This window comes from Crotalus tigris, unplaced genomic scaffold, assembly GCF_016545835.1.
Source record: "Crotalus tigris isolate CLP2741 ecotype Arizona unplaced genomic scaffold, ASM1654583v1 scf7180000019423.1032690, whole genome shotgun sequence".
Classification (NCBI taxonomy): domain Eukaryota; kingdom Metazoa; phylum Chordata; class Lepidosauria; order Squamata; family Viperidae; genus Crotalus; species Crotalus tigris.
This window is the reverse complement of record NW_024097532.1, coordinates 917715-932731: the sequence shown is the minus strand read 5'-3', so window position 1 is coordinate 932731 and position 15017 is coordinate 917715. Positions and strand designations below refer to the sequence as shown.

The 15017-nt window shown below is 38.2% G+C and overlaps 1 long non-coding RNA gene across 1 annotated transcript; it reads left to right on the top strand.

The window, feature by feature from the left end:
* Positions 1-8615: 8615 nt before the first annotated feature.
* On the top strand, positions 8616-14503 carry LOC120316581. Its single transcript, XR_005559001.1, has 4 exons — positions 8616-9655; positions 10456-10532; positions 10797-10878; positions 13072-14503. It is a non-coding gene; the product is annotated as an uncharacterized LOC120316581 (long non-coding RNA).
* The last annotated feature ends 514 nt before the right edge of the window (positions 14504-15017 follow it).

Below are 15017 nucleotides of genomic sequence, written 5' to 3'. Positions count from 1 at the left end.
TATTGGAATGGACAAATCATGAAAGCTGTCTTTCATGATCAGAATATGAATTTGTGGAATGCGATGGGGCCTCCTTTTGCCCCTGCAAGTTCTCTATGCTGATGAGGGAAGAAGATATCACCTCAATCAACTAAATGTGCCTACAATTAGGGATAGGGAAAATTAATAATTTTAGCATGCACTTGAATATAAACATATTTAATTGATCATTTCAAATCAGTGCCTGATTTGCAATGTAAAGTATCGTGTTTTGAATTCACATAATTCATAATTTTCTGAACTTTACAGTGAAAATGTGTATTTTAAGTATATTGTGAAGAATCTAATATTCTGTTACAAAAATATATAGACTCATGAAAATAACTCGCAAAAGTTATTATATTAGGAAAACTGTTTTGCAGGAACTTTGGGCATTAGATAATTATTGCAAGCAACAATCAAAGTCTGGAGAAATGCACAGCAAAATACCTGCAATCTCAGGGCAAGTTTTGAAAGGAATTTCTCAGGTTTCACAAACTGAATATATAAATTTATGAGTGTGTGTTTGTATGTGTGTGTGTGTGTGTGTAAGAGGAAGGAAGGAAGGAAGGAAGGAAGGAAGGAAGGAAGGAAGGAAGGAAGGAAGGAAGGAAGGAAGGAAGGAAAGAAAGAAAGAAAGAAAGAAAGAAAGAAAGAAAGAAAGAAAAAAAGAAAGAAAGAAAGAAAGCTTATTTGATTGATCAGCAAAAAAGAGAAATGAAGAGAAACCAAAAGGAATCTATTCACTCATTCCTAGAATAAACCATCCATAGGACTGTGAATCCAGGGCAACCAAGATTCCCCTCTCATGAGAAGTCATTATTCTATTGTGTTGCACCTCCCCATTTCAGATCTTTCTTGAATACAGAGACTTCAGAGGAGAAGGCATTGAGATAGCAGCATGTATCTATACAATCCTCCATATAGTAATAGTAATAGTAGTAAAGTTGGAAGGGACCTTGGAGGTCATCTAGTCCAACCCCCTGCTCGGGCAGGAAACCCTACACCATTTCGGACAAATGGCTGTCCAGTCTCTTCTTAAAAACTTCCAGTGTTGGAGCATTTACTGCTTCTGGAGGCAAGCTGTTCCACTGATTAATTGTTCTCACTGTCAGGAAGTTTCTCCTTAGTTCTAGGTTGCTTCTCTCCTTGATGAGTTTCCACCCGTTGCTTCTTGTCCTGCCTTCAGGTGCTTTGGAAAATAGCTTAATTCCCTCTTCTTTATGGCAGCCCCTGAGATATTGGAATACTGCTATCATGTCCCCCCTTGTCCTTCTCTTCGTTAAACTAGACATACCCAATTCTAGCAACCGTTCCTTATATGTTTTAGCCTCCAGTCCCCTAATCATCTTTGTTGCTCTTCTCTGTACTCTTTCTAGAGTCTCAACATCTTTTTTACATCGTGGTGACCAAAACTGGATGCAGTATTCCAAGTGTGGCCTTACCAAGGCATTGAAGAGTGGTATTAATACTTCACGTGATCTTGATTCTATCCCTCTGTTAATGCAGCCTAGCACTGTGTTGGCTTTTTTGGCAGCTGCAGCACACTGCTGGCTCATATTTAAGTGATTGTCTACTAGGACTCCGAGGTCCCTCTCACAGTTACTACTATTGAGCATGGTGCCACCTATGCTGTACTTGTGCATTTGGTTTTTCTTGCCTAAATGTAGAACCTTGCTTTTTTCACCATTGAATTTCATTTTGTTAGTTAGTGCCCAGTGTTCAAGTCTGTCCAGATCCTTCTGTATCTGAAGCCTGTCTTCTGGAGTGTTGGCTATTCCTGCCAGCTTGGTGTCGTCTGCAAATTTGATGAGTTCCCCATCTATCCCTTCATCCAAATCGTTGATGAAGATGTTGAAGAGTACTGGGCCCAGAACAGAGCCCTGGGGCACCCCACTACACACTTCCCTCCATATAGATGCAGTTCCATTGAGGACCACTCGCTGAGTACGGCCGGTCAGCCAGCTACGGATCCATCTGGTGGTGGTTCTGTCTACCCCACATTTTTCTATCTTGTCAAGTAGTAGGTTGTGATCTACTTTATCAAATGCCTTACTGAAGTCCAAGTAAATTATGTCCACAGCATTCCTCTGATCCACTAATTTTGTCACTTGGTCAAAGAATGCAATAAGATTTGTCTGGCATGATCTATTTTTGACAAACCCATGTTGGCTTTTAGTAATGACTTTGTTTGCCTCTAGGTGTTCGTTGATTCGTTGTTTGATTATCTTTTCCAGGATCTTCCCAGGTATTGAGGTCAGGCTGATAGGTCTGTAATTTCCTGGATCCATTTTTTTTCCTTTTTTGAGGATGGGAACTACATCAGCTCTTTTCCAGTCCTCTGGTAGTTCCCCTGTGTTCCAGGATCTTTGAAAAATATAGTTCAGTGGCTCCGATATCACATCTGCCAGTTCCTTGAGAACTCTGGGGTGTAATCCGTCTGGTCCTGGCGATTTGAACTCATCTAGGCTGGACAGGTGCTCACTAACGATTTTCTTGCCTATCTTAACTTGTGTTTCTGTTTTGTTTTTTGTGGCACTATTTTTGATAGGTTGGTCTGTTTTTTCCCTTTGTGTAAAGACAGATGCAAAAAATGAGTTAAATAGTTCTGCTTTCTCCCTGTTGCTTGTCACCTTCTTGCCACTTCCACCCACTAATGGACCAATCATTTCCTTCACTTTTTTCTTGTTTTTTACATGTTGAAAGAAGCTTTTTTTGTTATTTTTGACTTTGGTCGCAAGCCTCAGTTCATTTTGAGCCTTGGCTTTCTTCACTTCATCTTTGCAGGCTCGGGCTATTTGCTGATATTCTGACTTAGTTATGTTCCCCTCTTTCCACTTTCTATACTTGTCCTTTTTATCTTTCAATTTGTCAGAGAGTTCTTTATGCAGCCATGCTGGTTTCTTTTGAGAGCTGTTATTTTTCCTCTTTGTTGGTATTGTGCTAGACTGTGCTTTTATTATCTCATTTTTCAAAATTTCCCAAGCTTCTTGAGTTGTTTTCCCCTTGAGGATTCTCATCCATGGAATCCTTCCCAAGCCCTCTCTAAGTTTATTGAAATTAGCTCTCTTGAAGTCCAAGACTCTAGTTTGACTGTGTTCTATTGGTTGTGCTTCTATAATGTTGAATTCTAATATTGCATGATCACTTCCTCCCAGGGTTCCTATGGCTCCAACACCGTCTATCATTTCATCTCTGTTAGTGAGAATTAGATCCAAAATGGCTAATCCCCTAGTTCCATTCTCTACTTTTTGGGAGACAAAGTTGTCTGCTAGGTTTGCCAGGAACCTGTTTGATCTTCCACTTGGTGCGGAGTTTGTCTCCCAGTTGATGTCAGGGTAGTTAAAGTCCCCCATTACTATTGTGATGTGCTTCCTACATACCTTAGTTAGCTGACTAGCAAAAAGTTCATCTATTTCCTCTGTTTGGTTGGGTGGTCTGTAGTATACACCTATGGCAATGTCATTCCCCCCCCCTTTTATATTGACCCAAATGCATTCAAGACAGTTTTTATCATTGTTGTACTCTATTTCTGTGAAGATGTAGTTATTTCTTATATAGAGAGCAACTCCACCTCCTCTTTTATTTGGTCTGTTTCTTTTAAATAATTTAAATCCCTCTAGCTGTGTGTTCCATGTGTGAGTTTCATCCCACCATGTTTCCGTAATGGCAACAAAAAATATTTTTCTTTACAACCCACTGCAGGCTTAAATTTTTATGCGATTAAAAATAATCATGACAAATAAAATAGGAATAAATATTTGGAAAGGAAAAATATATTTATGGGCATGTATGTTATACCTGTCAACACTATTTCAAATAAAAAGCCACTTGACCTGGACTAGTCATAGGAGCCCATGGACGCAATACAGCTTCTTTAAGGAATTGCTGGAAGGTGCCTACACATGTTTTTCTTTTCCTTATTGCAGCACTGCTATAATACTTTCCTTTTATTTGGAAAAGGATATTCAGCATGGTGACATCAGGGTACAGAATCCATAACACAAGACAAAGCTGAATTATGTTTGAATAAAAAGAAAGATGAACAATGAGTTCAAAGAACTTTGCTACCCGAAGTTGAGTATCCACCCCACAAAGTAATTCTGGCATGTGACACAAAATCCTACATTAAGAAATGATTTGCTATTCTTTCATGAGAAACAAGGTTCATATATCTTAGCAGACACAGTTTATTATATAAGATGGCTTATGGATCAAAATGGTTGAATTCACATAGTTGGCTAAGTCAGACTATCAGCATAGTACATAAACCATGATCAAGAATACATTACTAGAAACAGCCATTACCCTTTGTCTAATGAAAAAGACAATCCTAACTTCATTCAATTAAAATAAAAAATCCTGTTGCTGCTAGGATTTATTTTCAAGATTTTGGCATAAGGACATATTTCCTGAAAGAGACTTTAAGCAGCAGAGTTCATTTAGAAGGGAAACATGAAAGAATGCATAAACGTGTACATCTCTTTAAATAAAGTCTCCTTTGAGATGCCCTTTTCTGTATCAACTAATAATTTATTGGGCTGAGTCTTACATTTAATGAACAAAAAGAAACTTGCTGACAATATGATTTCTATGTGTGTGTGTGTCTGTCTGTCTGTCTATAACAAAAAATAAATAATTAGTGCATACCAGATTCTTATAATACAAAATGATAGATTTAAAAAAATAGAATGAAAGTAGGTATAGGACCAAGCATGCATACACAGAATTCAGCAACTTCAGAGGTTCTTCTTTTTTATTTACTTCAGCTTTACTCAGAATTGCAAGCTTAACCTTTTCTTGACCCTTACAAAGTAAAATGTAATTGTGGATTCATAACATATGAATCAAATGGTTTCTACAGTGCAGTTCTATGAACATGCACTTGGAAGTAATTCCCATTGCCTTCACATAAGCACACACAGAATTGTAGCCCTAGAGATGTGTCAGAGGCACCAAGTTTAAAATTTGCTTTAATCATACATTTTAAACCCTGTCAACACCAAACACTGCTTTATTTTTTCTAACATATTTTTGAGTCATAGCAAAACAGTAACAGTTGAGATTCCCATGCAATTAGCTTTAGTTTGTTGTTCCCCACTGATTTTCAAATTAATTTGAGCAGCAAAGTATATGCATGAAACACATCAGAAATGGTGCTGCTTGGTTTTGGCTTATTCCAGTTGCAGTTCCTTAATATTTTCTCTCCAAATGTCACCACCTCTATCCCTGCCTTCTGATCACCCACCCCTTTTTCTGCAAAGCTAATTTAGTTTCTGTATGTAAAACCAGACTCTCATTAGAAACTCAAAGTGTACAGATGATAAAAGCAGTCAACGAATATGCAAGTTCTAAAAAAGGGTAAGCTGTTTGATTCATTGTTCATCCAGTGAAGAATAAGAGGGAAATTGTACACATGTTTTAAATAGAATTTTAATTTCCAAGACTTAACTTACTAATCAGCCATAGTTAATGGTTTGTTTGATGGTTAAATGTCAAGAGAGAGAGGCCAGTATTTTCTTTAATGTGTTAAGCTATATTAGTAAAGTTGTTCCCTTTGTGGAAAACTATAATTAACAGTGTGTTAGTAAGTATCAACTTGTTTTACAAAAGAAAGGCAACAACAAAGCTGTTATATTTAACCTTAAATATTATCAGACAATGGAGAGAGAATATCATCTTGGCAATTTTTCTAGCATGCAAAAATATTTTTCTTCCATTCAGCCACATGATGGAGGATTTACAAAGTCTTGAATTCTTCCAGAAGTCCTAGAAGTCATTTTAGAGTACTGGCACCCCATTCTAATACATCCCGCACACACATGCACTTGGTTTGATTCAACCTGTGAAACTTTGCATGGAAACAAGCTTCCAAGACTGCCAATTGGATTTTTATTCCCTACCCTAAGTCCTTGAGAATCAATTCTCTTTAATAACACTAGGGGGCTCTCTAACATTGAGACCAAGAATGGCTTAGTACAGTAACAAGGTACCAGTCAAGATGAAGGAAATCAAATTAAAGAACAAGTGAGTTAAACAACTCCAGTTGTGCCTTGAATATTGGATCTATCTGAGGTGTGATGTGATTCCTTTTGTTGAGGCCCTGAGATGAAGAGAATATAGGCAATACCGGAAAGTCTTCTGCTACCAGAGCTTCTTATTCCAATATAAGGAACTCAAGGGAAGTCTCACCAAGAGGTGAAATCAAGTAGCACAGTTGGTTTGCATTATTTTCAGAAGCCTAATTCCAACCTTCATCAGAGTGTTCCTTTGAAAATTAGGCAATCCTTAACAGAGTGCCTTGAGGTGGGGCTGGGGCTGCTTTTACTGCTATGATTCCTCAAGAGCTTTAGGGAGGGCCTCTGTGCAGAGTAAAATAATCTCTAGCAACATTAAATGCACATGGATTAATAAAGATGATCCACTTGGTTGTATCAATTGACTATTGCCCAGCAGCTTTCTTTGTCAACTGTTCTACATATAAGTGGAGTGTGGAGTGTGGAGTGTGGAGAGTAGAGTAGAGTAGAGTAGAGTAGAGTAGAGTAGAGTAGAGTAGAGTAGAGTAGAGTAGAAGTTGAAAGGGACCTTGGAGGTCTTCTAGTCCAACCCCCTACTCAAGCAAGACTTCCCATAGCATTCCAGACAAACGGAGCACTCATAACTTCTGGAGGCAGGTTGTTCCACTAATTAATTGTTCTAACAGTCAGGAAATTTCTCCTTAGCTCCAGATTGGTTCTCTCCTTGATTAGTTTCCATCTGTTGCTTTTTGTCCCACGTTTATGTGCTTTGGAGAATAGGTGACCCCCTCATCTTTGTGGCAATCCCTTAGATATTGGAACACTGCTATCACATCACCATTAGTCCTTTAAAAAAAAAATAAACTAGGCATAGCTAATTCCTGCAGTCGTTGTTAATATGTTTTAGCTTCCAGGCCCCTAATCATCTTTGTTGTTCTTCTCTGCACTTTTTCTAGATTCTCAACATCTTTTTATATCATGGAGACCAAAACTGGATGCACGTTTTTCTCTCTCTTAGTTAGTCTCTCAAGTATTGGAGAGTATTATTGAGGCCTTTGAACTATGATGCTGGAGAAGACTCCTGTGAGTCCCTTGGACTGCAAGGCATTCAAACCGGTCAGTCCTAGAAGAGATCAACCCCGACTGCTCTTTAGAAGACCAGATCCTGAAGTTGAAACTCAAATACTTTGGCCACCTAATGAGAAGGAAGGACTCCCTGGAGAAGGGCCTAATGCTGGGAAAAATTGAGGGCAATAGAAGAAGGGGATGACAGAGAATGAGGTGGCTGGATGGAGTCACTTGAAGGAGTAGGCATGAACTTAAATGGACTCCAGAAAATGGTAGAGGACAGAAAGACCTGGAGGAACGTTGTCCATGGGGTCGCGATGGGTCGGACACGACTTTGCAGTTAACAACAACAAATTCTATACAACACACCAAATGTTGTAGAAACTACAAAAAATTCCCTTTTTTGTACACCACAAATTAATTTGGTCCTTACAATGAGATTTCTCAGGAAGGCAAAGCTAAATCTTTCTTAAACAAGTTTTGGATCTGGATGGAGACAGATTATTTAACACATGTTAAATAATCATTTTATTTAGAGAGGTTAAGAACAGTTTCTGCTACCTGCCATTTCATTAGTTATTTTTAATTCTGATGGTTCCTTGTTATGCAAGTTGGCAGACAGTTTTTAAACAGAGCTGCTCACAAACACTTTCAACATTCTCCATCAAATTTTGGGCAGCAAAATGAATGGGTGGTTCACCCGAATTTCCCCAGAAGGAAAAATTCTGTAAACATTTCCAAAGGGCAATATTCTCACCTAATAGTGATAATAGCACCATTACTGAAAAAGAGGTTCTTTCCCCAAACCTTTCCTTGGTATTTAACTGAAGCACCAAAAGCCTGCAGATCATTACAGAGAATATTTGTTGTTGTTGTTGTTGTTGTTGTTGTTGTTGTTGTTGTTGTTGTTAATTGCGAAGTCATGACCGACCCATCGCGACCCCATGGACAATGTTCACCAGGTCTTCCTGTCCTCTACCATCTTCTGGGGTCCATTTAAGTTCACACCTACTGCTTCAGTGACTCCATCCAGCCATCTCATTCTCTGTCGTCCTCTTCTTCTATTGCCCTCAATCTTTCCCAGCATTAGGCCCTTCTCCAGTGAGTCCTTCCTTCTCATTAGGTGGCCAAAGTATTTGAGTTTCAACTTCAGGATCTGGCCTTCTAAAGAGCAGTCAGGGTTGATCTCTTCTAGGACCAAGGGACTCGCAGGAGTCTTCTCCAGCACCATAGTTCAAAGGCCTCAATTCTTTGGCGCTCAGCCTTTCATATGGTCCAACTTTCACAGCCATACATTGCAACTGGGAAAACCATGGCTTGGATTATACACACTTTTGTTGGCAGGGTGATGTCTCTGCTTTTTAGTATGCTGTCTAGATTTGCCATAGCTTTCCTCCCCAGGAGCGTCTTTTAATTTCTTGGCTGCGGTCCCCATCTGAGGTGATCTTGGAGCCCAGAAAAATAAAATCTGCCACTACCTCCATTTCTTCCCCATCTATTTGCCAGGAATTGAGAGGGCCGGATGCCATGATTTTGGTTTTCTTAATGTTGAGTTTCAAGCCAACTTTTGCACTCTCCTTCTTCAATGCCAAATAGGCCAAAGAAATATGAAATGAATGGGGCTTGGACTTTTAAAAGTGGCTGTCAAGGAACTAACTTTTTCTGAAGCAGAGATCAAAGTTCTACATAAATATAGGTCTGCCCTATATTTAGCACAGGTATTATCCTTTCTATTTTTAATTATTACTAGGATTATTTTTTGACATGAATAGAGCATTGAATTCATTACAGATTCACATTTTAGTGGATCCCTTGCATCATTTCATAGACAAAACAAATTGGAATAAACAAAGAGAGGTAATTTTTTATCTTAGGATGTTAAATAACATAGTCATTCAGAACTTTATGACATAAGAATATGATAAAACTGCCCACAATAAAACAATAAGTGTCTTCCAGCTAAATTTCACAGAAATTTTAATAATGTGGAATAAAAGGTATTTGTTCTGAGCATGACCTGCAGTGATCTCATCTAATACTCAAGTTATTAGAATCTAAAACAGCTGCAATATTTCAGTTCACATTTGCAGTTTCTTTGCAAGAAACAAGCAGAAATTATTTTTTCATATATATTTAATTCTTTCAGGAAAGTATATGCTCATCATAGTAAGTGAATATCATTTTATGAGCTTTTATTCATATAGCAATCTTACCTATGACTTTTGTGACATAAATGCTATTATGTTTAATAGGACTTATTTCCAAGCAAGTGCATAGAGAATAGCTGTTTTTGTCTAGTTTAGCGTCTAGGATCATAATAAAAATGTCACTGTAAAGATTGCATCATTTTATTCAGAACAGTGGTCTTATGGTAAGAATCTATTAAGCCTAACTTAAGATTTGTGCACCTGCTAAAGATTTATGTCCTGCTCATTTGTTTTTCTGTGCAAGTTGTTTGTTTTACAGGTTTAAATATCAAGGACAAGATAAAGCCAGAAAAACAACACTGGGTTGCATGCAGAATAACATTTGTTATACCCTTGTACTTAATGGTAAGTCCCATTTAGTTCAGCATGACTTACTGCCAGATAAATGTTCACAGGCTGTTATAAATGTCCTTTCTTGTTTTTGCTTTCCTTTAAAATCAAAGCATGATACCATTAACCTAGAGGTATCTCTAAAGCATTATTGATTTTATTGCCACCATCATACCTTTTCCTGATTTTGGAAATTCTTTTGTTTTTCTCCTGGATGGAAAAATGCAAAATCTATTGCCTGGATGACAAGGGTTGAAACATATTTTAAGTTCATAACAGACAGATAATATTTGGTAATGGATCAGGCAAACACCTTAATTTTTCTGAACTATAGGCTGGAAGAGAAGGTACAAGAAAATTAGGCTTGCAGGATCTGTTATTATAGCTAATCTCAGATAAAGTAGTTTTAGCCTTCCTTATCTATGGAGTTAATTTCTTGATCTAGTCTGCCTAGTGTAGGTATGTCAAACTTGCAATGTCACGTGATATTGTGCGACATATCAGGACTTTTCCCCCATTGCCAGCAATGGGGTGGGCACAGTTTCAGCATGACGCATCTGGCCCATGGGCCGGCAGTTTGACATGCCTGATCTAGTGGATTGACACATGCTCACATGGGATATTATATGCTGAGGTATTCTAGAATACTGGAATCAACTTTTTGACATGGACATGTTATAAGCACATTAAAGTACATTATTTAATTAGATTTATGTGCCACCATAATCTTCAACAAATCCTGTCAGTTAAAAGTAATAATCTGTAGTTACATTCAATCTGCAGAAAACTTCATATGTTTTTTTTTTTCTTTACAGACCTACCCAAGCTTGAGGAACTCTGAGAATCTTCTGAAGAACCTAGCAACATCAGTAAAATGTTACAGAGATGTGAGGTACAGCATTCTTGAAAGTAGCCCCAGGCTCTGAAAGTCCTTACCAAGCAATTACATTAGCTTTCTTTCTCTGATATCCTTTTACCTGCCTTCAAAAACAATTTAAATTAAACTTTGGTGGGGGAAAAACAGACTTAGACGACCAAGTTGGCTATTTTTTTAATTGTATTTTTGATGGTGTTTTGATTAAAAGTTGACTTTTGTTTTTATTGCTAGCCTTTTTAGAAATTTAGGGTCTAAATTCAATAACTAAATCTCATGCAGATGAGCAAATGCAGTTTACGAAGCTTTCCAGTTTCAAGCGTCAGGAACCAATGAGAGGGTTCTCCCCTTCCTTTAGGGCTAGGTAAGTGTGTACATCTTTTTACAGCGGCTGACAATTGCTTTCCTGACCTAATTCAAAGATTTAACATTTTAAGTCCTAATTAGCAAAAGATCTAGCTATCGGTCTGTAGAAATGCCTTTTCGAAAATGTTCATATGGGAAACAGTTTTCTTTGGTATCATTCGTCCTAGATGTAGTATGTGATTGTCCTACTGTCTTACATTTTAGAAAAGGGTTATGTTATATCTTTAACCAATAGACTTTCTGGAGTAATTTTAGCATGTTGTTTTTTTAAAAAGACTTTTAGAATTGATTTGCTATTGGTTTGTGTTTTTATATTTCATATTTCATTTTTTGTCTTGTATGTAGTTTTAGTCCATTAGACTAAAAGAAAAGTGATGTAAAAAATATTAACAATAAATTATATGTTTGCTTCATTAATTTTAATGGGGCCAAAATTCCATAGAGTTAAATTGAATAGAAACCATTATCTGCTCATGGTTCATAGACAATCAAATGGTTCATAAATACAAGGTGTCCAATAATGAGGTGATTTCGGAAGTAATGGCAAAGACTATTTACTTAGAATTCTTCAGCAGAGAGAAATGGATATTGGAAACTCTGTAAGAGTTATTTTCCTAAGCACACCATGTCTGGTGGCAAAATTTAGCCAATACCTAGATCAGATATGTCAAACACAAGGCCCAGGGGCCAGATGCGGCCCACGAAGTGGTTTCATGTGGCCCACGAAGCCATCCTGGAAACAATGAGAGAACGGCCCCCACTGCCTTGGCCCTGGCTCAGGCCAGCTGGGAGCCAATGTACAATTTTGTGATGGCCATCTTGGCACTTGCCCCAGTCCCACCCCCTTCTGCCAGAGATGCTCAGATCTGTCCCATTCCTACCCAGACCCCCATAGGCACCCTTGACGCGAATGATGTAGAACTGGCCATGCCCACCCAGTAGGCCACACCCACTCCACCCATGCCCACCCAGAAGGCTGCACCCAATCTGCCCCCCCACCCTCCCAGGGCAACCGCAATGCTGATGCGGCCCTCAGTGAAATTGAGTTTGATACCCCTGACCTAGATGAAAGCAAAATCCATAAAATCCACAGAAAGCTTTGTTGCCACCAAGTAGTCTTTTAGATTTTTGCAGCCCAGATGTGGTATGCCTGTATTTTCCTATAAAGCCATTTCATAGTTATTTGCTTTATCATTTGTCTTGAGTGGAATTGGCATGACTTCCATTTGTAGAGACATGACATTCAAACATCCGCTTTATAAATAAATTTAAGAAGGAAGTTCTTATGGGAATTGCTAAGCTCTTCTTTACTATTAGCATGGTACTGTAACAGCATAAAGTGTTGATGGAGAAGAGCAGTAATTAGCCCATTTAAGTATGCCATTTCTATTGCTATAGCAATTAAACTAATTTAACAACATCACTTTTTAAATTAGGATCATCCATGCAGCTGCAAAATCTCTCTGGGGTTTCTCCCACAGGTCAAGCAAAGGAAGAGGAGGGAGGGGCCTCTCTAGAATATTTCTTAAGTCATGGTAGCTCCAAAGAACTTAAGGAAAAAAAAGTTCTGGTAGCTTTGCATTCTGTTTATATCCTGTTCACTTACACATTCCTTAAGCTGTCACTCTCCATCAACAGAACTCATTCAATCAATAATCTTGGGGGGGGGGAATCATCAACTCTTCTAGGTACATAGGTAGGAACATCTTGGAAACTTACAGAAGCAGTTGGAGCTACCTTGCCATTGTCATTATGATCTTAGTCATTGCAGGTTAATTGGAGACATTTTTCTGACTCTCCTTCAAAGGCTTTTAATTATATCAGGCAATTAGCTGCAATATCGTCAACAGCCAGGTTAGGACTTGTTTCTTTCATGAAATGCATTGTCACAGCATTGACAGCACCATTTCATAAACAATCCAAAATGGTATTCAATATTTTTTGGCAAATATGCTAATAGGTTTTTAAAAAGAAAGAAACTAGGATAGCAGTAGGCAGTTGAAAGATAGAATTTTGTTTGTTGTCATAGCTAGTCTGACTACTGACTTGGAATAAAGTCTCTGAAAGTCTCTGTTTAATGTCTCCCATATAAGAAAATGTATCCACTCCTGTGGCAGAACCTTTAAAAAGAAAACAGTTCACTCATCTGGCAACCATCATATGTATTAATTACAACTCCTGTGATTTCCAGCTTAAAGAATTTTAATCCAAGCCAGCTGGGATTTGGGAAAAAAAACACAGTAAGGAAAAAAAAGGTATTCTTTTCACTGATTAATACATTATTTCTTTTATTTTTGTCTTAGCATGATTGAGACCCAATCCCCACAAGGACAATAATGAGGAACAAATACATTCCAAGACAGCATGTATGCATTTATATATACATGCAGGCCATTACATCAAACCAACATAGGTTTTTTTTGCATATTGACTTAAAGTGCTCTATGAATACTAAGTTACTGCATTTTTGAAGACAGCAGTTTATGACTTGACCTGTTGTATACTCAATTAAACTACACAAACTTTACAATGCAGTGTGCAAACCTAATCATAACATAGTCTAGCAATAAAAGTATCTTATATTTAGGCTATATCTACTGCTGGATTACCATGTTCCCAGTACTGCAGAAAGTGATGCTGCCATCTTGTTTTCTCATAGCACATTCTTACCGTACACAGGGAAGAGGTTGGTGCACTACTATCCATACAGCTTTAACATGCAGAACTCTTAAGGACCATGATTGGTGATTCCATTGGCTTCAATTGCAGCTCACTCACTATAATCTACCATGTGATAAGCTTCTTCCAATTGAGTTCAGCATATTCTGAGTACCTCCAATCAGTGCAATTTCCTCCCATTCTGTTACTGTCACCTGAATGATTTTTTCTTCTTTTTTACTCCAGCCAATTAATTGTTAAATCTATCAACCACAAGGTGGCAGCAAGGAGAGGGTTTTAGGGGTATCTCTTACAAAAGGTGCTTGGGTAACTGCTGTTGAGGAGTCAGAGTTTGAGAAACAACTATGAGAATTGGTACAAGAGTTGTAAATTATCCTAAGAAGGAAAGGAAGCAAGGAGTCAAAACTTCTGAGAGCAGCAGCCAAGAGAAGGGCCAGACAAGCTACCAAAATCCTTTCAATTTTGGTTTCAACTATTTCCAGCCAGCCAGTCAACCTAGTCAATTGCACAGCTTTGCATTCCCTAAATCAACCAAACCATTTTAAGGAAGGCGAAAACAGTGGCTACTAAAGGAGTATTTCAGTCTTCCTCACTGCTAAAGGATGACTGAGTGGTGGAAACCAAGAACCACAATTTACCTAATGTCAGCTTGACAATATAGATGATACCAAGAAATTGATGCCCAGTGTGCATAAAACTACTTTTATTAAGATTGACTATGGCAATATAGAATCTTGCAACTCTGAATATGCTTTTCCTCTTTTTACCTTTATGTGGATTTGGAGATGCCTATCTGAGATGTACATCTGCCTCCCTCCTCTGAGTTTTCATAGTCTGAATAGAATAGAATAGAATAGAATAGAATAGAATAGAATAGAATAGAATAGAATAGAACCTTGGAGGTCCTCTAGTCCAGCCCCCTGCTCAAGCAGGAAAACCTATACCATCTCAGACAAGTGATTAGCCTCTTTTTGAAAATCTCCAGTAATAGAGTGCCCACAATTTCTGGAGGCAAGCTGTTCCATTGGTTAATTGTCTTCACTGTCAGGAAGTTTCTCCTTAATTCCAGGTTGCTTCTCTCTTTGATCAGTTTCCAACCACTGTTTCTTGCCCTGCCCTCTGGTGCTTTGGAGAATAATGTGACTGCCCTCTTTTTTGTGGCAGCCCCTCAAATACTGGAATACTGCTATCAAGTCTCCCCTATTTCTTCTTTTCTTTAGATTAGCCAAACCCAAGTCCTGCAGACGTTCTTCATATGTTTTAGTCTCCAGGCTTTTGATCTCTGATTTTTTTCCAAACTCTCAACATCTTTTTTGTGATGTGGTGACCAAAATTGGCTGCAGTATTCCAAGTGTGGTCTTACTAGGGTTTTATAAAGCGGTACTAATACTTTGTGTGATCTTGAGTCTATGCCTCTGTTTATACAACCCAGGATTGTATTAGCTTTTTTGGCTGCTG